Below are 26,752 nucleotides of genomic sequence, written 5' to 3'. Positions count from 1 at the left end.
TCTCTGTTCTGCTCTCCTTTTTTTCATATGGAAGGTGGGCCAAGGGGTAAGGCAGGCAGCTGGGTGGTAGGTGGCAAGACATTAGATTGCCAGATCCTCAAGAACACCTAGAATGGGTTTTTGAAAGAAACTCATTGTTTCTTGTACATTTTCATGTTACATCAGCTGGAGTAGTCTTTTACCTCATTAGAATGGTAAGATCTGAGATGTAAATTTAAGCTTAGAAGAAGGGAAAGCAGGTCTAATTGGTATAGAAAAATGCTGTCTTCCACATAGACTAGTCTAGTTCTCTGGATTGTGAGGCAGAGGTCCTAAGCCTTAGCCAATAAAGTATTAGTCTTACTTGAATTTCAGTATATCTGCCCTCCTTCTGAAGAGATTTCAGGGATTGGATGAGTTAGAATTTGAGTATTCGTATTCCTGGTTTCTCTCATAAGTACCACCTAATTCCATCAAAATATGAATTCTAAATTACTTCTAACGAATGCTCCTTCAGGACAGATGGACTCTGTGGTTTTATTCCAATCTAGATGTATGTATTATGTCCCCCAAAATGCCATTATCTTTGATGCAGTCTTGTGTGGGCAGGAAAGGTATTGCTGTTGATTGGGTTGGAGACTTCTGACTGGATGTTTCTGTGGAGATGTGATCACTCAACTGTGGGCAAGATCTTTCATTGGATAATTTCCACGGAGGTGTGGCACCGCCCACACAACACAGGCCTTGATTAGTTTATTGGCGCACTATATAAGCTCAGACAGAAGGAGCGAACTTGCTACAGCCAAGGGGGACACTTGGAAGAACGCACAGAAGCTGAGAGAGTAGCTGTAGATGAGAGACAGTTTGAAGATGACCACTGAAAGCAGACTCTTGCTCCCGAGAAGCTGAGAAAGGACAGACGCCCCAAGAGCAACTGAGAGTGACATTCTGAGGAGGAGCTGTGGCTTCGAGAGGAACATCCTAGGAGAAAGCCATTTTGAAACCAGAACTTGGAGATGCCAGCCACATGCCTTCCCAGCTAACAGAGGTTTTCTGAACACCACTGGCCATCCTCCAGTGAAGGTACCCGATTGTTGATGTGTTACCTTGGACACTTTATGGCCTTTAGACTATAACTGTATAACCAAATAACCCCCTTTTATAAAAGCCAATCCATTTCTGGTGTTTTGCATTCTGGCAGCATTAGCAAACCAGAACACCAGATTAATCCCAAGACTAAAGAACATGCCTGGCACGGAGTTACTCATAAGTTTAAGTAGGGACTTATAAAACAGGAGACAATTTTTCCTGATGGTGGCAGGTTGGGAGAGTGAAGTCAGCATTCCAGCATTCCACCATTCCACAGAGTGAGCAAGAGGAGAGCCAAGGTGGGGAGGTTGCTTATAAAGTTTTGTTACAATGGAGTTTCTCACGAGATTTGGTGACAACAGGATCTCAGGAGATTTGGTTACCACGAGGTCTCCCGAGATTTGGTTACTAAATCTTCATGCTTTCCCTCCTGGTGGCAGGGGCCTGTTACCTGGTCATGTAGGCAGGTGCATGTATGTCAGTAAAGGAGGAAGAGGAGGGGCCCTAGGCCCTAGTTTGTCAGAGGTTTTATCTATCTTTTGGCTATTAAAAGTGTCTGGACAGTAGATACCGGAAACTATCAAACTACAACCCAGAACCCCTGAATCTTGAAGACGACTGTATAAAAATGTAGCTTATGAGGGGTGACAATGTGATTGGGAAAGCCATATGGACCACACTCCCCTTTGCCTAGTTTATGGATAGATGAGTAGAAAAATGGGGGAAGGAAACAAACAAAAGAAACAAAAGCACCCAGTGTTTTTACTTTAATTGCTCTTTTTCACTTTAATTATTATTCTTGTTATTTTTGTGTTTGTGGTAATGAAGGTGTCAGGGATTGATTTTGGTGATGAATGCACAACTATGTAATGGTACTGTGAACAACTGAACATACGATTTGTTTTGTATGACTGCGTGGTATGTGAATATATCTCAATAAAATGAATTTAAAAAAAAATGCTTGGAACACTAGAAATACTCAATGAATGTTCTTTAAGTGTTCCTTAAATAAAGCAAATGATTATCTAAAATTCATGTAAACATAGAATCTTTCTTAAGAAACTAGGCCAACATTAGATCACAGGGCTACTTCGTGGCAGGTAGCTTGCAAAAGACAACCAACATGGCTGGCAAGAGAGTAAGTAACAGAATAAGTGAATATTACCACAAATTTCTCCTGCTTTACTGATCTGTAATTCAGATCATTCAGGAGCACATACCAGAATGTAAATTCCACCTGCCACATGCTTTTTTTCTCTCAGGTATCAAATTTAACCTATAACATTTATCACTGACATTAAGCAAAATATTTAAAATTCACTTTAAAAAATTATAACTGTAGGAGACTGACTTTAAACACAATAGTGTGAGATTCTCCACTGATCTGTTCCCCAGAAAAACTGGTGAAAATCATTTAAAAACAAAACAAAACAAAAACCCAAACAAACAAAAACCATTTAAAGCCTGCAGAGATGGCCTTGAGGGCAAAAAGCAAATGAAGAAACATCAATTCAAGAAAATCTACAAATATTTGGTAAGAAAGGCCAGAGTCTACGATATTTGAATGAAGACCACGCCCCCCCCGCCCCCTGATTCCTGTTTCCTCGCTCATGGAGAACACTCTACCCTAGGTGGCTGGCTACAACCAAGAACACAGGGCACCCTTTACCCCCAAGCTCCCAGCTGGAAGGCTTTCTTCTGGGTAGGAGAAGGATTTCAGCATTTCTCACCCTGCCCCTAGCTCCTGATGCTGTGGCCAAGTCCCAGGTAAGTGCAGTCAAGAGTCCATTCTTCTGCCCAACCCTGACTTGTGGGACTGTGGCCTACTCTGGATGAAATACACTGAGAATACTGAGGCCGTGACAGCCCTTCCTCTGGCTCCTGAGGCAGTGGTTCCATGCCAGAAAAGGCAAATGAAAAGGATGTCAGGCTACTGTTCCCCTATACCCCAATAAATACTCAGCTTCTAGAACAAAGTGTCAGAGAGAAGCTGGCCATTATACCACCACAGCTCCAGAGTCAAGGCTCAGAGATTCTGCCTGGGGGAAGAAGCAGGAAACAAAACAGAGCTCCGAATCTCTTCCCAAGGGAAATGATTTCATTCGCAACCAAGTTTGGACAAATTTAAACTTAAGAATACCTTCAAAAACAGTTGAAGCTGTGGTGAAAGGCAATTGATAGGAGATTGACAGATTCATTGGAGACACAGGCTAAACCATAGGCCACCTAGTTTGCAGCAGAGAACCTGGAAAGAGACAGTTGGGAGGAGCCCTCCAGAGGTCAGAACAAATTTCAGACACTGACCTCAGGAATTATCCTTTAAAAAGAGCCTGAATTTTGAGAGCAATTTGTGCCTCAGGGCATTGTTGAAAGCAATAGAGCCATCAGCTGGCAATTAGTGGAGTTTAACAGCTGGGTGTGGTCAGAGAATGAGACAAAAAGAGCCCTGCCAAAGACACTCTCATCCCAGAGTAAATGTGGACATACCCCACTCTGTGCCCCCTGAGGAACAACACAAGAGGCTTTACACTCTGTGTGGGTTGTGGGTGAGGGGGAGGAATAGAGGACACTAAAATAACCCAGTCAGTCACTAAACAAATAAGCCATCAATAACAATAACAAGCCCTAAAAGGTTAGGAGGACCAATACCAAAGTTGCTATTATTATCTAAAATGTCCAGTTTCCAACAAAAAATTATGATATAGTATGACCCATAAAACAGAAAGGAAATAAAAAAGGCAGGTAACTAAAAGTGTCTGTGAGAATAACTGGATGTTGAAGTTAAGAGAAAAAGATTTAAAAGTAGCCATTTTATATATATATATATATATATATATATATACACACACACACACACACACACATGTTCACAGAACTAAGGGTACATCTGATTAAATAAGTAAAAGAAAGTATGATGACAATTGTTCTAACCCAGATTAGCCCCAAGACCCAAGAACACGCCTGGAGTTACCCATGAGTTTAATTAGAGACTTACAAAACAGGGGACAACTCTTCCTGGTAGCAGGTCAGAAAAAAGAAGTCAGTGTTCTACTCGGAGAGAGCAAGGAGTGCCACTGGGGGCTGGGGTGCTAATAAAGATTTGTGACAATGGAATTTCAGCAGGGTCCGTGAGATTTGGCTACACAGGGTCTCACGAGATTTGATTACAACAAGGTCTTGTGGGATTTGGTTATTAACAGTGATTAGGGGAGTTAATGTCTTTCCTGGTCATGTAGGTGGCAGCATGCAGCTCATAATGGAGGAGGTGGCAGGGCCCTAGGTCCCCAAAATCCACCCCCATGCAGCAGACTACAATGACCAAAGGACAGCCATTGCAGGATAAGAGACAACAGAACACTAGGAGTCCGTCCCCCCACCCCAACAAGACAACAACCCCACAAACAAATGCTACTGAAGGACTGACAAAATCTGTGATTTTCCAATCTTATTTTTTGATGTGTTGAATTCTACCAGGCCAGCAGGGTGTTGTACGAAGTTCAATTTGCAGGGGTTACAATCTAAGCAAAAAGAAAGATGCTTATGGGGAACAACAGGGGTAATTCCTGCTGATCTAACAATACACACACTAAGTTGCCATTAGTGGACAGAAGAGTTCCTGGGGAAGGGGTGCTATGAGGGGGTTTTAGATCTGGAGTTAAATCTACGATTAGCTTAGGCCTAATAAGTTTCAACAAAGGCATATATACAGTACCTTGAGATATGGGGGTTCCTGGGTTGGTTACATACACAACTTTTGGCATTTTGCGTATAAACTGCGGTTTAATGCTTAAATCTTAGGTGACCCCAATACCCAATGGGCTTAGGATTACCAACCAACCCAGCTACATCAGCCAGGACCATGGTCAATTGGCCTTATTTTCCCCAATTTCTAATGCTTGTGGCACAGGCAAAAACAAATTATTCTTATTACCTCATTGTGGTTATAACATTGCCAGTTCCTTTACCTGCATTTGCAGTGCTTGAATGGGTCCCACAGTTACCAACTCAGTGGGAGCTAGAGTGGCTGCCTGAGGTTGTGACTTGAGGCTGGTGAGGAATGGATGTGACTGATGGGTCCACTGCTGCAGGGACTGTTCGTCATCTTTTAGCTGCTCTTTCAAAAGCCCATTCATTCTTTCAATTAACCCTGCTGCTGCAAGGTTGTATGACAAATGAAATGCCCATAAGATGTTATGTTCAGTAGCCTAGGCTTGGGTTAACTGTCCAGTAAAGGGGGTCCCTCTATCACTGTCCACATGTGTGAGGACCCCAAAAAAAGTACTTAATTTCTCTAGCCTATGTATGGTAGCCCTATAGCTAGCTTTTCCTACTGAGAATATGCCAAACAGCCCAGTAGCCTTGTGGATGGCTGTAAAGGCATATTTTGCACCCTCAGATAAGGGAAGGGGCCCAATGTAGTCTACTTGCCATTATACATCATGATCAAGTGGGATTTATCCCAGGGATGCAAGGGTGGTTTAACATCTGAAAAATCAATTAATATAATATATCACATCAGTAGAATAAAACCAAAGATTACATGATCACTGCAAGAGTCAAAACATTTGAAAAAAATCCAGTACCCTTTCATGATAAGAACACTCAACAAAATAGGAATAGAAGGTGTGATGGTTAGGTTCATGTGTCAACTCGGCCAGGTGATGATACCCAGCTGTCTGGTCAAGCAAGCACTGGCCTAACTGTTGCTGCAAGGACATTTGTGGCTGGTTAATAGACCAACAGGCTGGTTTATTAAATCATCAGTCAATTGGCTGCAGCTGTGACTGATGACATCAACAAAGGGCGTGTCTTCCACAATGAGAGAATGCAGTTGGCTGGATTTAATCCAATCAATCAGTTGAAGACTTTTAAGCGAGACAGACAGAGGACCTTCACTTCTTCAGCTGCCCAGTGAAGCGTTTCCTGAGGAGTTCGTTGAAGTAGCCAGTTCGTTTCCTGAGGAGTTCATCGAAAATCTTCATTGGAGTTGCTAGTTTGCTGCCTGCCCTACGGAATTTGGACTCATGCATACCCACAGTTGCATGAAACACTTTTATAAATCTTACATTCATAGATATCTCTCATTGATTCTGTTTCCCTAGAGAACCCTAACTAATACAGAAGGGAACTTCCTCAGCCTGATAAAGGGCATGCACAAAAACCCACAGCTAACATCATACTTAACCATGCAAGATTAGATGTTTTTCCCCAAAGATCAGGTATAAGACAAGGATGTCCAACCTAGAAGCTTTTATTAAAAATTGTAATGGAGGTTCTAGCCTGGGCAATGGGCACAAAACAGAAATAATAGGCATCCAAAATGGAAAGGAAGAAGAAAAACTACCTATCACATATTACATGATCTTGTATATAAAACTCCGAAGAAAGCCAATAAAAAAGTCTATAGAACTAATAAATGAGTTCAGCAAAGTTGCATGATAAAAAGTCAATATACAAAAATCATTTTCTATATGGTTACAATGAAAAATCCAAAAAAGAAAACTATTCCATTTATAAAATCATCAAAAGAATAAAATGTTTAGGAATAAATTTCTGAAAGAAGTGGAAAAGTTATATGCTGAAAACTAAAAATAGTTGTTGAAAGAAATTAAAAATCTAAATGAATGGAAAAATATCCTGTATTCATGGAAGGGAAGACTTAGCATTGCTTAGATGGCAATACAAACCAAACTGATCTACAGATGGAATGCAATCCCTACCAGAATTTCAACTGTCTCTTTGTACAAACTAATCCTAAAATTTGTATAGAATTGCAAGGTCCCAGAATATCAAAACAATCTCAAAAAAACAAACGAAGTAGGAATCACATCCTGATTTCAAACTTTACTACAAAGCAATTGTAATCAAGACACTGTAGTACTGGCACACAGGGGCCAACCCTTCAATGAGAAAGAACAGTCTTTTCAACAAATGGTGCTGAGACGACTGAATAGCCACATGAAAAAGAAAGAAGCTGATCTCCTACCTCACACCATATACAAAAATTAACTCAAATGGATGAAAGATCTAAATAGAACTCAGAAGAAAATATAGTGGTAAATTATATGACCTTGGATTTGATAAAGGATTCTCCAATATGACTTCAAAAGCATGTGTCAAACAAAACAAAACAAAACAAAACAAAACCAACAGGCAAATTGGACTTCATCAAAATTAAAAACTTTTGTGCGTACAGGAAACTATCAAAAAAGTGAAAGGAAAACCCAAAGAACAGGAGAAATTATTCAAATTTTATATCTGATAAGGGACTTGTATTTAGAGTATACAAAAAACTCCTCCAACTCAATATAGTAAAAAGACAACTGTGCCAGTTTGGATATATTATGTCCCCCAAGAAAAAGCCACGATCTTTTAATTCAATCTCACGGGATACTGGGATTGTTGTTTCCATGGAGATGTGATCCAACCAACTGTGAGTGACACCTTTGGTTAGGGTGTGACCTCTGATTGAATGTTTCCATGGAAGTATGGCCCTGCCCATTCAGCATGGGCCTTGATTAGTTCACTGGAGTCTTATAAAGGGGCTCACAAACAAAAGGACTTTAGAGTAGCTGCAGCTGAGAGACACATTTTGAAGACGGCCATTGGAAGCTGACACTGACAATTTGGAGAACACCATTTTGAAACACAACCTGGAAGCAAGCAGACACCAGCAACATGCCTCCCTAGCTAACAGAGGTTTTCCGGATGCCAATGACCTTTCTCCAGTGAAGGTACCCAATTACTGGCCTTAAGACTATAACTTGGTAGCCAAATAAACCCCCTTTATAAAATTCAATCCATTTTTAGTGTTTTGCAAAACAGCAGCATTAGCAAATGGGAACAACCACCCAATTTAAGAAGGACAAAGGATCTGAATAGACGTATCTCCAAAGAAGATATACAAATGGCCAATATGCACATAAAAAGATGCTCATATCACTGGTCATCTGAGAAATGCAAATCAAAACCATAATGAGACACCACTTCTCACCCTCTAGGATGGCTAGAATCAAAAAGTTGGATAACAAGTGTTGGTAGGATGTGGAGAAACTGAAACCTCACAACTCTGAAAAACATTTTGGCAGTTTCTCAAACACACAGTTACTATATGACCCAGCAATTCCACTCCAAAGTATTACCCAAGAGAAACGTAAACATATAATTACACAGAAACTTCTATACAAATGTTTATAGCATTATTCATAATACCATGATAGAAACAATCCAAATTGACCATGAATAAACAAAATGTGGCACATTCCTATAATTGACTATAATTTGACCATAAGGAATGAAGTATTGATGTGTGCTACAACATAGATGAATCTTGAAAACAGAATTTTGAAACAAGCCACACACAAAACACCACATGCTATATGATTCCACTAACATGAAAGTCTAGAATAGGGTAATCTACAAAGACAGAAAGTAGATTAGTGGTTGCTTAGGGCTGGAGGTTGCACAGAAATGTAGAAAGGCAATTATTTAAAGGATATGAGGTTTCTTTTGGTATAATGAAATGTTCTAAAATTCAGTGTGGTGATAGCTGCACATATATGTATGTACTAGAAGCCAATGAATTGTACACTTTGAATGGATGAACTGAATGGTATATGAATTATATTTCATAAAGCTATTAAAATTATAAAGTTGCCATTTCATAAGGGAATAGGCTAAAAGATTTCTCTCTCTCCACCTACTTTGGGAAAGGTAATATTTTAGTGTTATAGACATATATATTTTAAGGGTTTTTTTTTCTTCCTGATTTTAAGAACAATACATGCTTAGCATAGAAAAGAATGAAAGAGGAAATGAAATCATGCATATATTAACTACCCATAGGTTGTTGCTATTATTATTTTGGTATATTTGCTTCTAATCTTTATTCTGTGCACTTCCATATAGTTGCAATTCTACTATATAAATAATTCTGTATTTTTCCCATTTAATAACATAAGTACTTCCAAGTTACTATATATTCTTTAAAAATAGTATAATGGCTATACAACATTCCATCATATACATATACCACAATTTACAAAACATTACCCTACTTAGACATTTACATTACTTCCAAATACTTGTCAGAAATAAAATGTAAGTAATATAAATAAATGGAAACTTGAGCAAAAAATATTTTTCCCTAGTAACTTCCAAGGGACAGAAGCAGAAATGAGATTACTAGGTGAAAGAACATAAAATATTTGTAAGATTTTATACAGATTTCTAAGTTACAGGTATACATACACACAGAGTCACATTAATTTACTTTCCCAGCAGAAACTGCACCTCATGCACAAGAAAAATACAGTAAGATTTTAAAAACACATTTAATAAACATAAATTGGTATTTTTAAAAAAATTTTATTGTGGTAACATATCTAAAACATAAAATTTCCCATTTTAACCACTTTTAAGTGTACAATATAATGGTATTAATTATTGTCACAATGCTGTGTTACCATCACTGCCATCCATTACCAAAATTTTCTTGTCTCCAAACAGAAATTCTTTACCCACTAAACAATAACTCTCCCTTCCCCCTAACCTTATCACTGTGCTTGTTAACAGGAGTGGTGCTTGCACTCAACCTCTACTATTCTATATTTCCTGAAAGTCTAAGCCAACGCAATAAAACAAGTAAAAAACATATACAAGAAATAATGATATAAAAGGAAATAAAACTGTCATGACTTACAAAAGATATTAATATTTAGAAAACTCTAAAAAATAGACAAATTATTATAACTAATATGACATTTCAGCAAGATGGCCAAATACAAGACCAACATAAAAAATCCCCATCTCACATCATTCACAAGAGTAAACTGCAAACCTCAATGTAAAAATAAAACAAAACATAAAACAACAAAAATATTACAAGAAAATACAGAAGGACCACAGGGTCTTCTTAAACAAGACCCCAAAATAAATTTGATCTTATCAGAATTTTAAATTTCTTAAGACAAGTATACAATTCCATCCTATCAATTGCTTAGACTTTGGACTAAATAGAGTCATCATTATTCTTAATTCTTGTCTTTCTCTTGTACTCTACTACCAATCCTGCTGACTTCTTCAAAATATATCCAGATTCCAAGCACTTCACCACCTATACCACTTGCATCTTAATCCAAGTCACTATTTTCTCTTGCCCGATTACTACAATCGTTTCCTAACCAGTCTCCCTGACACCAATGCCCTCCTGTATCAGTCCATTCTTAAAACAGTTGCTAGAAGGATCTTTTTTTTTTTAAGGTTAGACTAATTTATTAGGAGCTTCCCCTCCCCGCCCTTGCAGTCTCTGGGTTTCTTTTTCCATTTGTAGATATTGTGCACCAGCCCCAAGAAGATAGCTGGGGACAGGGGCTCAGAGTACTGTTTGATGAGACTCAGAAGGCAGCTGTAACTGTCTTCCTCTTAGTGCATAAAGGCAGCTGGCAGCTCCTTCTCAGCCTCCGTAATTCTCCGGCAGGAACTGGCACTGTTCCGGAAAGGCCCGTTGCAGACACTGAACCACCAACCAGCTGCACTTGTCTTGGATGTCAGTGTCAACCTTGCCAGTCACACTGGGGTCCCCAAAAAGGCCAAGGTAATCATCCTGAACCTAAAAGAACTCTCCCATCTCCAGCAGGATCTTCTTGGCATTGGCATGCTCCTTCTCCCCATCAATGTCCACCACATATATGGCAGCAGCTACAGGAAGGTAGGAGTAGAAAGCTGTCTTGTACCTGACAATGGATTTGTAACTCTTTTCAGTAAATCTGCCAAGATCCACATTGCCCTGGGGGGCTGTGATGAGGTCAAGCATCTGCCCAATGTCAGTCTGATGGGAAATCTGCAGGAACAGCTCAATCAGGTTCAGATAATAGTGCTGCTCCTGGTGGTAGAGTTCAGCAGACAGTACATACACACTTTAAGCAGCATGGCATCATTAATGGCATCCAAACCTATGCCTGACTTCTGACACCAGCAGAGCTGTCGCTGTTGGGTGAGGGATGAATCCATGATGTCGTCTGACACCAGGAAAAAATCTTGGAGTAGTTCCACACACCAGAACACAGTCAGGGCCCACTGGAGACTATCAGCATCCTGCTTCTTTGGCTCTTCCAGCTCCTGGAACACTGCCAGCACCATCAAACCCCGGTTGTACTTGCCTTCAATGACACTGTACTCAAGGATCTCCTTGAGCTGGGCAATAGCATCTCCTGTCTCTGGGTGTCCCATCTCATTCTCGGTCAGCAACTTGAGAATCTGAGAAAAGTGCTGGGTGAAATTCTGCTCTGTTTGGGCATAAACATCAGATTTGTCTCCATTCATTCTGAGGGGGGAGCAAAGTGCTGTTCCTGGATGCTGGTTTGCTTCCAGAAGGATCATTTTTAAATGTACAGTTAGATCACATCTCTTCTCTGTTTAAACCTCTGGCTTCCCATTTCACTCAAAGTGAGAGCCAAAGTCCTCATAATCACCTATAATGTTCTGATATAAACTGACCACCCATTACTTCACCAATCTCATCCCCTGGCTCACTCTACTTGAGCAACATCGGTTTTCTTAGCATTGCTTGAACACACTAGGCATAACTCCAACCTGGGACCTTTGCACATCTTTCTCCCAGGTGTGATCTTTCCTCAGCATATGTATGTTGGACTTCCTTACTTCATTCAAGTCTTTGGTCAAATGTCACCTTCTCAATGAGGTGACTGCTCTATTTAAAACTGTAACAGCCTCCCCTCTCCAGAAATCCCAATCCCCTTGTACCCTGCTTAACTTTTCTTTTACCATAGACCACGAAACGATATTCATTGCAGCAGTGTTTGAAACAATAAAAACTCTAAAACAACCTATATGCTGGTTTGAATCTGTATGTTCTCAAGAAAAGACTATGTTCTTTTAATCCAAACTTGTGGGCAAACCTATTGTGGGCTGGGCCTTATGATTAGGTAGTTTCCATGGAGATGTGACCCACCCAATTCAAGGTGGGTCTTAATCCTTTACTGGAGTCCTTTAAGAGAGCGCATGGAGAGAGAGAACATAAAATATGTAATCCAGAGTTTGCTCCCAGGAGAAACTAAGAGAGAAGCTAAGACAGAAAACCAGAGACATTTTGGAGACAGCCACAGAAACCAGAAGTTAAACACAGGAGAGGGCCAGCAGACTCAACCATGTGCCTTCCCATGTGACAGAGGGACCCCAAATGCCATCCGCTTTTCTTCAGAAAAGGTTATCATCCTGTTGATGCTTAATTGGAACATTTTCATGGCCTCAGAACTGTAAATTTGTGAACTAATAAACCCCTATTGTAAAAGCCAATCCATTTCTGGTATATTGCATCCTGGAAGCTTTAACAAATCAAAACTACCTAAATATCTACTAATTAGGAAGCAGCTGAAAAATGGAATAACTGTGGAATAGTTACACTATGGAATGTTATGAAATAGCTAAAAAGAATGAGAGAAATCTATGTACTAAAAAAGACCACGGATGGTTAAGAAACATATGGTTGAGCAAAACAAAGCTGCTGATAGATGTTTACATTATGATATATACCACTACAGGTACCATATTTATGTACAATGACCTTCATTTAGTAAATAGATAGGAAAAGATTTGAAAGGATTATATAAAAACTGATTAGAGTGTTTACCTCTAAGAAAGGGCCTGAGATTGGGGTATAGTCAATCAGAGTTTTAGTCTTACTTCTAACAGTTGTATTTTTTTTTAAGCAAGGAGAATGTCTCCATGCATTACTAACATAATTTTAAAAGGGAAAAAAACTTTGGTAATTTAATAGACCCAATATGGCATTTCATTATTGCTTTTATTTGTATTTATATGATTCCTCATGGAGTTAAATGTTTTTGAATTTTGAACTAGTCATTTGAATATTCTTTCTGAATTCTGTGCTTTATGTCCTTTACCCATTTACCTAATGGGGCTCGGGTTTTTTCTTTCGTGTGGCTCTGTACACCAAGGACACTTTCACTTATTGGTTGCAAATATCTTATATGCTGCATACAATTTAACTATATACATTGAAACCAAAGGAAATATGGCTTGGTCAACCCCAGTGAATTCAGCTGTAACTCACATTGAAAATATTCTAACACTTTAATAACATTTATAAGGGACCACAAGTGATAAAAACAGAAATAACATAAGATGAAGGTACAATCTTATTGTCAATTTCCTTAGATTGTTAGTGATTCTTTTAGCATTTCACACCAACTCTTTGAGGTAGTCAGGAAAGTTATTAATATCTCTATTTTATAGATAAGAAAATAGACCCAAAATAATCCAACTGGGAATTGTTTCTTCTTTTTTTTTTCGGTAAATGCAATTTTATTGAGATATATTCACATAGCATATGATCCTTCAAAGTGTACTATCAATTGTTCATTGTATGATCATATTGTGCATTCATCACCACAATCAATCTTTGAACATTTTCATTACTCCAAAAAATAAAATTAAAATTAAAATAAAAAAGAACATCCAAAACATTCCATTCCTCTCCTCCCCCCATTGTTCATTTACTTTTTTAAAAAAATCATTGACTTTAACTTTATCAAAAAATTAAAACAAACAAAAAAAATTCAAATAAAGGAATAAGAAAAAAAAACAACCTAAAATAACCACATTGCTTCCAACAGGTTCCTACCATACCCCATAAAAATTAAAAAAACACAACCGAACAAAGGAATAAGAAAAACAACCTAAACTGACTACATTGCTTCCTACTCTACCCCAAGTAAATACACTATAACCCAACAAAGGAATAAGAAAAGCAAATAACCTAAAATAGCTACATTTCTCCAAACTTGTTCCTACCATATCCCCAGAATTTAACAAACCATAGTTGTTGCTGAGCATTCCCATAACATTAAGTTTACCCTTCATAACTTACCTCTTCTTATTAGATTATTGTACCCCCTTCACTATTTGCTGTCCATTGCTAGGTCCCCCTACATTTTACAATATAAACCATTTATTTTATATTTTTCACCGAGTTCACATTAGTGGTAACATACAGTATCTCTCTTTCTGTGCCTGGCTTAAATGCTCAGCATTATGTCTTCAAGGTTCATCCATGCTGTCATATATGTTTCGCATCATTCCTTCTTACTGCCACATAGTATTCCATTGTGTGTACATACCACAGTTTGTTTATCCACTCATCTGTTGAAGGGCATTTGGATTGTTTCTGTTTCTTGGCAATTGTGAATAATGCTGCTATGAATTTGGTGTGCAAATATCTGTTTGTGTCACTGCTTTCAGATCTTCCAGGTATATACTGAGAAGTGAAATTGCTAAATCAAAGGGTAGCTCTATATCTAGTTTTTTAAGGAACCGCCAGACTGTCTTACAGAGTGGCTGTACCATTATACAGTCCCACCAACAATGAATAAGAGTTCCAATTTCTCCACATCCTCTCCAGCATTTGCAGTTTCCTGTTTGTTTAATGGTAGCCAATCTAATTGGCGTGAAATGATAACTGATTGTGGTCTTAATTTGCACCTTTCTCATAGCTAGTGAAGAGGAACATTTTTTCATGTGTTTTTTGGCCATTTGTGTTTCCTCTTCAGAGAACTGTCTCTTCATATCTTTTGCCCATTTTATAATTGGGCTGTCTGTACTAATGTCATTGAGTTGCAGGATTTCTTTATATATGTAAGATAACAGTCTTTTGTCAGATACATGGCTTTCAAATAATTTTTCCTATCAAGTTGGCTGCCTCTTCACCTTTTGACAAAACCCTTTGAGGTACAGTAACTTTTAAGTTTGAGGAGTTCCCATTTGTCTATTTCTTATTTTGTGGCTTGTGCTTTGGGTGTAAGGTCTAAGAAGTGACCTCCTAATACAAGGTCTTGAAGATGTGTCCCTGTATTATTTTCTAGGAGTTTTATGGTAATGTCTCTTATATTGAGGTCTTTAATCCATTTTGAGTTAATTTTTGTGTAGGGTATGAGATAGGCGTCCTCTTTCATTCTTTTGGATATGCATATCCAGCTCTCCCAGCCCCATTTGTTGAATAGACTGTTATGTTCCAGTTCAGGGGTTTTAGGAGCCTTATCAAAGATCAGTCGATCATAGATCTGGGGGTCTATTTCCAAATTCTCAATTCGATTCCACTGATCAACATATCTATCCTTGTGCCAGTACCATGCTGTTTTGACAACTGTGGCTTTATAGTAAGCTGCAAAATCAGGAAATGTAAGTCCTCCTGCTTCATTTTTCTTTTTTAGGATGTTTTTAGCAATCTGAGGCATCTTTCCCTTTCAAATAAATTTGATAACTAGCTTTTCCAAGTCTGCAAAGTAGGTTGTTGGAATTTTGATTGGGATTGCATTAAATCTGTAGGTGAGTTTGGGTAGAATTGACATCTTAATGACATTTAGCCTTCCTATCCATGAACAAGGAATATTTTTCCATCTTTTTAGGTCCCCTTCTATTTCTTTTTGTAAAGTTATGTAGTTTTCAATGTATAGGTCTTTTACATCCTTGGTAAAGTTAATCCTAGGTACTTGATTCTTTTAGTTGCTATTGAGAATGGAATCTTTTTCTTGAGTGTCTCTTCAGTTAGGACATTTCTAGTGTATACAAACATTACTGACTTATGTGCATTAATCTTGTATCCCGCTACTTTACTAAATTTATTAGCTCCAGTAGCTGTGTCATCAATTTCTCAGGTTTTTCCAGATATAAGATCATATCATTTGCAAATAATGGCAGCTTTACTTCTTCCTTTCCAACTTGGATGCCTTTTATTTCTTTGTCTTGCCAGATTGCTCTGGCTAGCACTTCTAGCACAATGCTGAGTAACAGTGGCGACAGCGGGCATTATTGTCTCGTTCCTGATCTTAGAGGGAAGGCTTTCAGTCTCTCATTACTGATTACTATGCTGGCTGTTGGATTTTCAATATATGTCTTTTATCATATTCAAGTTTGTTTTATGGCCCAGCATATGATCTATTCTGGAGAAAGTTCCGTGAGCACTAGAGAAGAATGTGTGTCCTGGTGATTTGGGATGTAATGTTCTATATATGTCTGTTAATGCAAATTCATTTATCAGATTGTTTAGGTTTTCAATTTCCTTACTGGTCCTCTGCTGGCTGATCCGTCTATAGGAGACAGTGATGTATTGAAGTCTTCCACCATTATTGTGGAAACATCTATTGCTTCCTTCAGTTTTGCCAATGTTTGTCTCATGTTCTTCGGGGCACCCTGACTGGATACATAAACATTTATGATTGTTATTTCTTCTTGTTGAATTGTCCCTTTTATTAGTGTATAGTGACCTTCTTTGTCTCTTATAACATCCTTGCATTTATAGTCTATCTTATCTGATATTAATATTGCTATTCCTGCTTTCTTTTGGCTGTAGCTTGCATGCAGTATTTTTTTTTCATCCTTTCATTTTCAATATCTTTGTGTCTCTGGGTCTAAGATGAGTCTTTTGTAAGCAACATATTGATGGTTCATATTTTCTAATCCATTCTGCCAATCTATATCTTTTAATTGGGGGTCTTTAATCCATTCACATTAAACGTTACTAGTGTAAAGGCAGTTCTTGAATACGCTATCCTATCCTTTGGTTTTTATTTGTCAGATATATTTTTCCCCTCTCTCTCTATTTCCTTTAACATATCCTAAGTAAAACTCTTTAGTTCTGTGCCCTTCTCTATACCTCTATCTCCTTTCTTTTTTCCTCAGCCAGTAGGGCATGTCTCTTGTTATCAAATTCTCTCAGCATTTCTTTGTCTGTAAAGATTTTGAACTCTCCCTCAAATTTTCAAAAAAAGCAAAAAAAGGAGAATTTTGCTGGCTAAAGAGTTCTTGGTTGGCAATTTTTCTCTTTCAGAATTTTAAATATGTCATACCACTGGCTTCTCTCCTCCATGGTGGCACTGAGTAGTCACTACTTAGTCTTATGTTGTTTCCCTTGCATGTAGTGAATTGCTTCTCTCTAGCTGCTTTCAGAACTTGCTCCTTCTCGTCAGCACTGGGCAATCTGATCAGAGTATGTCTCAGAGTGGGTTTATTTGGATTTATTCTGTTTGGAGTTCACTGGGCATCTATGATTTGTGTATTTATGTCATTTAGAAGGGTTGGGAAGTTTTCCCCAACAATGTCTTTGAATACTCTTCATAGACCTTTACCCTTCTCTTCCCCTTGTGGAACACCAATGATTCTTATATTTAAGCGCTTCATGTTGTCCATCATATTCCTGAGATCCATTTCAAATTTTTGAATTTTTTTCTCCATTCATTCTTTTGTACTTTCATTCTTCAGAACATTTTCTTCAAGTTCACCTACTCATTCTTTGAGTTCATCTAATCTGCTCCTATGTGTTTCCAAGATCTTTTTAATTTGATCAACAGTTTCTTTTATTTCCATAAGCTCACTTGTTTTTTTCTTTACTTTTGCAAATTCTTCTTTTTGCTCTTCTAGGGTTTTCTTCATGTCCTTTATATCCCAAGCCATGATCTTATTTGTGATTACTTGTTTGATTAGCTGCTCTAGGTACCGTGTCTCCTCTGGTTTTTTTGCTTTGGGTGTTTGGGTTATCCATATTTTCTGGTTTCTTCACAGGCTTTAAAATTTTCTGTTGTTTCTGGCCTCTTGGCATTTGCTTATATTGATAGGGTTCTTTTAGGATATGCAGGATTATTTGAACAATTATCTATAATCTGTCAGAGCTACAGCTTGATGGAGTGCACTTTCCCTGACATACCAGCAGATGGCACCCCCAAGCCACCTACTACCCTCAAGCCAGTTCTCCCCAACTTTGTCTATATGGCGAGTGGGGGTCCAAACCTTGTGGAGGTCCAATCAGTGCACCAAATTTTGTGTGCAGTTGGGGCCACCAGCCCTGAGGTTGTGGGGTGTGCCCTGTGCTGTTAGGCAGGGAAGATGGCTTTAAGACCCAGAACTCCCAGCCATTCCCGGAATCTTAAAGCTCTTGCAGGAGTCCAACCCTTCAGCTCAGATTCCCCACAGTCCCGCTTCACCACAGGCCCACAAGTCCCTGGGACTGGTGTAGGGGTCTTGGGACTTCGTGAGACCCCACCTCTAAGCTGTGTACTCCGTGGGCCTCCACAGAGGAAGACTGTGCAATGTCACAGGTGAGCGGAATCCCCAAGGGAAGCTCTTGGCTGTGGCTCTGTGAAGGGGTGTCTCCTAGCCAGCTGAAAATATAGCCGTACAAGGTGTGGTAACTTACCACTGCCACAGACCTCCAACTGATACAGCAGGCTGTTCCTAGCTCCAGGACAATTAGCTGCAGGCATGCAAAAGGCTATAGTTTATGCCAGATACTCAGGTGGGTGCCCGTCTTGATTCTTCTTATGAAAAAAAATCATTTTCAAGTTTTTTTCTTATAGCGAATGTAGGTAACATTGTGTAGGTAAGAGACCCACAAGTTAAATACAAAAGCAAAGAACTCAACTATTAACATACCTTCATATAAATACATTAACCCAACTACCAATTCAATGAAAATGACCTACTTCATAAGTTATACAGCCAGTTTAAAAGACTATTTTTGGTAAATCCAGTTCATAATTCTGTTTCCTACAGAAAGGTGAGCAAAGATTTTCTACTAGAATTGAATCAAGAAAAACAAAAACTGTTGATTTCTATAACATAAAACTTGCCACAGCTGTGGAAAAGTAGGGGAATGCAGGGGAACTGCTTACTATTCTGGATAATATTAAAATGATTCTTAACTCAGTTGACTTAGGTTTTTAAAATTTCCTTTACAGATTAAACTTGGAATAGTATGCCTAAACAAATGTCTAAGGGTCTCTGAAGGTATACATAGGAAAGAATGTAGTATAAATGTCTCCTTATATTAGAATAATTTTCAATGAATAATACTATGAAATAGGATTGGGTTTGCAGTATAATGTGGCTTAAAACAAGGATATTTTGTATATTTTGAGACATAAAAAGATAACCTGATATGCTTAGAGCCGGGGGATGCGGAAGAGAAATAGGGAGTGACTGCCGATGGGTATGGGGTTTCTCTTCGAGGTTATGCAAATGTTCTAAAATTAGCCTGTGGTGACAGTTGCACAACTCTGTGAATATACTAAAAACCACTGAATGCACATTTTAAATGGCTGGATTGTATGGTATATGAATTATACTTTGATGAAGCTGCTTAAAAAAAGGTAATCAGATGAAACTTTTAAAAATTCCACTTTTGTTGATTCTGAATCCCTTTAAACCAGCAGTTCTCAACTGGGGGTAATTTTGCCTTCCAGGAGACATGTAGTGACATCTGGAGACAATCTAGGAGAGTATTACTAAAACTAAGTGGCCAAGGGCCAGGAATGCTGCTAAACATCCTATATTATACAGGACAGGCCCCCCAAACAATTATCCAATCCAAAATGTCAGTAGTGGTGAAGTTGATAAACCCTACTTAAAATGAGCCTCAGAATACCTTGACTAATGTTTATGGCTCTCATTTATTCAATCATTATAAACAACCATAACCATAATCAAATATATTAAAAACTAAAATATGGTTCATTTGAAAGATACCTACAAAAGCTATAAACTACGCGACTCTCTATAAAAATCAGAAACTACATGACTCTGGAAAAAAAGCATCTTAGTAATATTTGACAGATATATGAATGAACAGATCCAAAGGTACAATGATAGTAAAAAGAAAAATATCCTGAATTTGGAAGTTATGCTTATTAATTACAGAAAACTTCTTTGCCTTTTTCAAGAATAACTACCAGCTTTCCAACAGATGATGTATAACCTGAGAATATTAAGGAATAACTGAATATTTCCTGCACGTCTTATATGAAGCTGAACCATATTAGCCAATGACTTCCAGGGCTATTTACATACTGTGGGTCATGTATAATTTGCAAACCAATACTATGTTAATTGAGTAGGCACAAGAGACAGTTAGGTATAGCTGCGAAATTAAAGAGGGCTTTGGGGTCAGGCAGACATGGCTTTGCATTATGATTCTATCTGCAGTTTCTTCTTTTGAGGACCTAACAAATAGAGTAGTTGGAATTAACTAAGATAATGTATGTAAGCACACTTAGCACAACATATGGAACACAGTAAACATGCAAGAGAATGTCAACTCCAATACATCTAAATTGAATAATTAAGAAAGTACAAGTATTTAATAAAAGCCAATCTGATTTCCACAAGTCCTAGATTTTTCAATGAAAACCTGGTATACATGTTTAATTCATTTAACAAACATTTCCTAATTACTCGCTATGTACCCAACACTTCTGGGAAAATAAAGATAAATAAGATGTGACCTGAAACTCTCGCCTGTGATGGAGACAAACTCAAATAACTAAACTATGTGCAATAAACAAAAACATGTATAAAATGCATAAGTAGTACAGAGGAATATGACTTACTATCAAGGAGAAACAATGAAGGTATCACAGAGGAGATGAAACCTCTGACAGGTGGGAAGAGTGAAACCAGAGGGGAAGGCAATGGGGAAGGGTATATTTAACGATGAGACAGTATGCTGCTGGAAATTAAAGTTCAAGGAAGTGAGGGGCTAAAGATGGGACTGGAGAGAAAGACCTTTTTTTTTTTTTTTTTAAACTCAGTTTTACTGAAATATATTCACATACCATACAATCATCCATGGTATACAATCAACTGTTCACAGTATGATCATATAGTTATGCATTCATCACCATAATCTATTTCTGAACATTCCTTACATCAGGAAGAATCAGAATAAGAAATAAAAGTAAAAAAAGAACACCCAAACCATCCCCCCCATCCCACCCTATTTGTCATTTAGTTTTTATCCCCATTTTTCTACTCATCCATCCAAACACCAGATAAAGGGAGTGTGATCCACAAGGTTTTCACAACCACACTGTCACCCCTTGTAATCTACATTATTATATAATCGTCTTCAGGAGTCCAGACTGCTGGGTTGGAGTTTGGTACTTTCAGGTATTCCAATACATTAAAACCTAAGAGGTGTTATCTATATAGTGCATTAGAATGTCCACCAGAGTGACCTCTCGATTCCATTTGAAATCTCTCAGCAACTGAAACTATTTCGTCTCATTTTGCATCCCTCTTTTGGTCAAGAAGATATTCTCACTCCCATGATGCTGGGTCCACATTCATCCCCGGGAGTCGTATCTTGCATTGCCAGGGAGATTTACACCCCTGGGAGTTGGGTCCCACGTAGAGGGGAAGGCAGTGAGTTCACCTGCCGAGGTGGCTCAGTTAAGAGAGAGAGAGGGCCACATCTGAGCAACAAAGAGGTACTCAGGGGGAGACTCTTAGGCACAATTATATGCAAGTTTAGACTCTCCTTTGCAGTAACGAGCTTCATAAGGGCAAGTTCCACGATCGAGGGCTCGGCACATCAAACCGCCACCCAATATTTGTGACAACATCAACACCAGTCCAGGTGAGGAAGTCCAACACTTCTGCACCTTCCCCCAGCTCCTTGGGGTGGGGGTGGGGGGAGGCTGTAAATATATTTTTTATTATCTGCCTAAATTACTTTGGGATGTGTCACTATTTCACTCTAACCTATACTAACCTACCACATCTCACTTTCTATTCAAAGTTCCATGTAATTGTGGTGTTTGAACAAACCAACTGTAGAGTTATACTGTTTAGGAAATATAGATCCTGCACCAAATAGACATCTCTTCCCTTGGTCTCACATGGAAGTTGAAGTTTTAAAACACAGTCAGTTTCGACCTTTACCCTTTGGCCTGGTTTGCCCTAGTCTTAACCAGATCTGCTTCATTCATATCACTAATTGAAGTCTGGGCTCTTTTTCAGCTTTTTTTAAACAGTTGCTGTATGCACTAATACTGACATGAAAGATCACTTTTTGAATAAGTGAATTTCGGGGGTGGAGGGCTCATTAGGTACCATGCCCATCTCTCTCATCCCCAATTCATGGAATAGCTGCTATATAATAACCACTTATGTTTACTGAATTTACTAAATGGCCAAAACTGAACTACTTTACACCTACACTTCCTCATCTAATGCTCTCTCATAAGGCTCAAAGAGGTTATGTAATGTTTCCAAGGTTACACACCTGTTACTAAGCAGCAAAGCCAAGTTGTTAACTGTGGTTAGCCTGAATCCAGAGCCCTATACTCCTTTCCAGTTGGCTATACTCTTTCCCTGGAAGGCAAGAATATTATTTGGGTTTGGAGGCAATAGGGAGTTATTTCAAGAGGAAATTAATAGGTTAAATTTACATACACCTCTCTACCAACCATTCTGAGTGGAGTTGAGACTGGAAGCTCTATTCATAACTTTTTAATGAGACCTATAGAAAATCTATCAAATAAATCAGTGTTCTAACATGACTTTTACCAAGACTAGATGGGAAAGTTGCTTTCACAAAAGCTATGCATAAACTTAAGATTTGAGTTTTCACTCTTTTATAAAAATGAATAACTAGCTTAGGCTTGGTTTTCAGGACAAGTATTCCTTTAAAGGGAACAGAATTTAAACGCCAAACAGATACTAGGCTATATTAGTAGAGAAGATACCTCAGAGATATACATAAGTTAACATCAATTTTGATTCCTAAAGGTGCTACTCTTTTGAATGTTTTGGAACTAGGAAAGAAAATCAACTCTTAGTCACTTAGAAGCTGCTGTTTGTGAGGCATGATGAATTGCACTTGTTTCTTTCTCCATTTAAATTCCCAGAGAGGCTGCCATTAGTTAGACCTTACCATGAACAACAGATGTGGAAATTTTTAAAAATGCACCCTAAAATTTACTAAAACTCTGAAACCTACCAAATTCAAGAAAGTATGGGGAAGAATTAACATACTCCCACACAATGAATACACTAAAGAGAGACATCTAAGCACGATTAAGAAACAGGCACAGAGAATGCTGACTGTAAAAACAAACACCGGTGGCCTCCAAACTTTCTTTACTGTATAACCTTATCAGTAAAAATATCTTGACTGTACAATCCATTAATTTACTTATAAATTAATTGCAAATAATAAGTGTATACTAATATGTGTATTTCAAACCTATATACAAGTAGAAATTTAAGATGATTTAATTAAAAATACATAAAAAATTAATTCTAATATTTTCGTCCAGCTCTCCATTTTGGAGACCACACTGCCTATGGAACAGCATGAACAAGAAATAAAGACAAAAGTATTAAAAAAAAAATGTCCATGCAGACACAAATGGCAAAAGTTGGCCCAAGGAAACTGCTAAAAGCGCAAGCTAAATTTGCTGAAAAACCACTATATTGATATGGTTTTGGATGGTCATTATTTGATTTGGAAATCTATCTATTCAGAATGCTTACCCCCCCCCCAAAAAAAAGCAGTTGAGTCATGGCAGAGATACAGATTTCTGAAAAGCACCTCACCAAAATTTAAGAAACAGTGCCAAAAAACATCAGTATGTAAACTATTTTTAACAGGAAGTAACATTAAATAGACTAGAATCTATTTTAAACATAATTTTCCCTATGAGATTTTATATGTAGAATTGTAACTGAAGTTTAATTTTAAAATCCTCTTCTTGAGGAAATCTGATGATGACATTTTTAGTGTTCAGTACTGAATATGGAAAAAGGTGATGAATAGTAAGAATGTGTCACTATTTATGTAGAACTGTCATCTTAAAGGACACTAACTGGAAAACACAAATATTCTAGTTATTAGAAAGGTAACTCTACAGTAGTAGATGTAGCTTCAATGCTGAGGAAAATCATAGCCACCTTATGTCAGGCCCTAGGTTAGGCCTTTTCACATATTTGTTTAATCCTGGTTTTATTAAAAAACAACAACAGTATTCTAGTTTATAAGTCAGCCTCTTGTGAATCCTGATTTTATAAATCAATTTCTCTAGAATATCATCACTGACAATCAGTTCCTGAAATTGCAAAGTTAAAGACTAAATCATGGATCCATAATGATCTATCAAAGAATAAGGAAGCGCTCCCCTGAAAGAGGAAAACTAGCTAAACATCTTAAGTACAAATAACCTCCCAAAAACCAAGCTTACCACTGCCCCTTTTCTGACCACTCTTATTTAACCTTCCGCCACTCCCTCTTCCTTCACTTTTGAAATTTATCTTATTCTTCTTGTTTTCCAAAAGTCACTTGACTGAATACACATTCCAAATCCAGCAACCCTCCTCTGGCTTCATTCCGCATCCTTGCTAATCCCTTGCTTGTATGAACTTCTGCCATATGTGGTGGCAATTCTCACCACCCATTTAAAAAAAAAAAAAAAACCTTGTAAATTCCACTACTACAACAATAAATAATTTAATCTGAAAGCAAGCTGACAACTTTAAGAGTTTATGTAAGCAAATGGAGATAATCTGCAAATTCTGCAAAAAGATATACCCATTCAGTCATAACGACTGTGCCTGAATAAGAATTCTGGGAAAACAGCGTTTCTGGGTTAATGTCCTAGAGACTGGTACTACACTTGTGTTGGGAAGAGGGTAATATAACTCCATAAATGCCTGGTTTAAAAAATATGGCCCAGTTCTTAAATAAGTTTAGTATTTAAGTGGGCCCCCATTCATTTCCTAGAGTTCATATTCCACAGAAAACCAGGTTTATTTTCTTATACTTAACTTGCAGCAGTATTATCGTTGGAAATCTATCACTGGAAAATGATTTTTTAATGAAGAAAATCTCTCACATTAGCTTATCATAAAAATTCATATTTTCCTCCAAAATTATTTGGTTATAGAATATCTTTAAGCAATTCTCAGGGTTACAAATTAATAACTGGCACACAAATAAACAGACTCAATTAGTATGTAGTTTTCCTCCTTGTAATTAGGAGGTGGCACACAAATAATTCAATATATAAAGTGGTTATGGTTCATGCATTCAGTTCAATTTACTGCAATAAGCATTTACTGAGTGCCTCCCATGGATTACGCATTATAGATAGTGGGAATACATAGATGAAAAAGACAGGAATGGGGAGAAAAGCTCAGTCAAAACAAAGATATACATTCCTTTGACTCCTAGTTTTTCTTTTTATTCTGACTTTTATACCAGTTCCAGGTAACTGTCAACTCTTTTCAACTCTTTCTCTGTCTATTTATATAAGGAAAAGTTTATGTTTTGGAAACCTTTGAACATAGAAACCCTTCTCAGTAGGCTAACAATTCCAGAAGGAACTGTACCTTTCCTTTAAACAAAATTTACACCATTCAAAAAAACAAAAACTTCTAATTTCCTCTCATTCCATTTATTTAATATTGATCCACACTTGTTTAACAGGTTGGTTAAAAAAATATATGGAGGAAAAATATGTGGAATATTAATACTGCTTAAAAACTGAAAGCTCTAGTCCTTCAGCACTAAATTTAAGTCACCACAGGTAGCTATGAACTAGTATTGCCTTTATCACTGTCACTTCTTAAAAAATGAAATGAATTAAGGTTTTAATAACTTTAAAAGTCAGCAATTAAAAAACCTATGAATGTTCTGAGGAGGGAAATGGGAATGCATAAGCAGATCTAGGTTTTAGGAAAACTCTGAAATGCCAAGGACAGATCAGAAATGTGAAAAGCTAGAGGCAGAGATTATCAACTGGGAAGGAAGATACTTTACCTTTCAGATGATAAGGCCCTGAAAGAGAGCACGGACAAAAGGAGAAACTACATATAAGAATAATTAATAATTATGATAATAATAGCTGCTGACACTTAGTGAAAACTGTGTTCTAAGCACTGTACAAAGCATTTTACTTCTATTATCCCACTAAAGTAACATCATTTTGGCCATTTTACAGATGAGGACACTCAAACCTAGAGAAACGCTTGACCAAGATTTAAGTGGCAAAACCAAGACTTGAATCAAGATCTAATTCCGAGGTTTATGCACAAAACTACAAACTTCAGTTAAAATCCTTAAATTATGGAGAGATAAGAATTCTGATCTGGGTAACAAGGAGGAAGATGATACCATTAAGTGAAACAAAGGAACCCAGGAGGGGGAACAGGATTGAAAAGGAAAATCAGATCTACACTCAATATGTCTTCTAGAAGCAGAACCCTGGATCATACTTTGTCATCAGTTAGAACTGTTCCACCTCCAAAAAGCCAACCTTACCACCACCCCTTTTCTGACCACTCTTATTTAACCTTCTGTCACTTCCTCTTCCTTCACTTTTGAACTTTATCTCATTCTCCTTGTTTTCCAAAAGTCACTTGACTGAATACACATTCCAAATCCAGCAGCCCTCCTCTGGCTTCATTCAGCATCCTTGCTAATCCCTTGCTTGTATGAACTTCTGCCATATGTGGTGGTAATTCTCACCATCCACTTTCTCCTGTTTTTAATGTGCCAAACACCAAAGGAAAGAAGTTACAAAAGGGTTGATAAAGTCCTAAAATTTCATTTTAATGGCACATTGTCTGGGGCATCATTGTTGCTTGGTATCTTTCATTCATCCCTTATTGACAATGTACAAATATCCCTTCATTGGTTCTCTGAATTTTTCTCTTCAGTCCTCAAGCCCTCATTCTCCTTTCCTTGCATCTTACAATCAATAGATGGCTTTGCCTCCTAATTTTACTGAGAAGACTCAAGTCACCCAGGAGAAGCTTCTTTATCCTCCCTTCTCTTTATCACCAATATCTGACTACTTCTCCAAATGTTGAAAGGGTC

The 26,752-nt window shown here is 37.8% G+C and overlaps 1 protein-coding gene and 1 pseudogene across 1 annotated transcript in view; both read right to left on the bottom strand.

Annotated features, from left to right (window-relative positions):
• Window positions 1-26,752, bottom strand: part of SP4 (Sp4 transcription factor) — a 132,772-nt gene that overhangs the window by 44,219 nt on the left and 61,801 nt on the right. The window lies entirely within an intron of this gene.
• Window positions 10,489-11,811, bottom strand: LOC119534471 (annotated as a pseudogene).

This window comes from Choloepus didactylus, chromosome 5 (assembly GCF_015220235.1).
Source record: "Choloepus didactylus isolate mChoDid1 chromosome 5, mChoDid1.pri, whole genome shotgun sequence".
Lineage (NCBI taxonomy): Eukaryota > Metazoa > Chordata > Mammalia > Pilosa > Megalonychidae > Choloepus > Choloepus didactylus.
The sequence above is the reverse complement of the archived record's forward strand: the minus strand, read 5'-3'. Positions and strand labels throughout refer to the sequence as shown.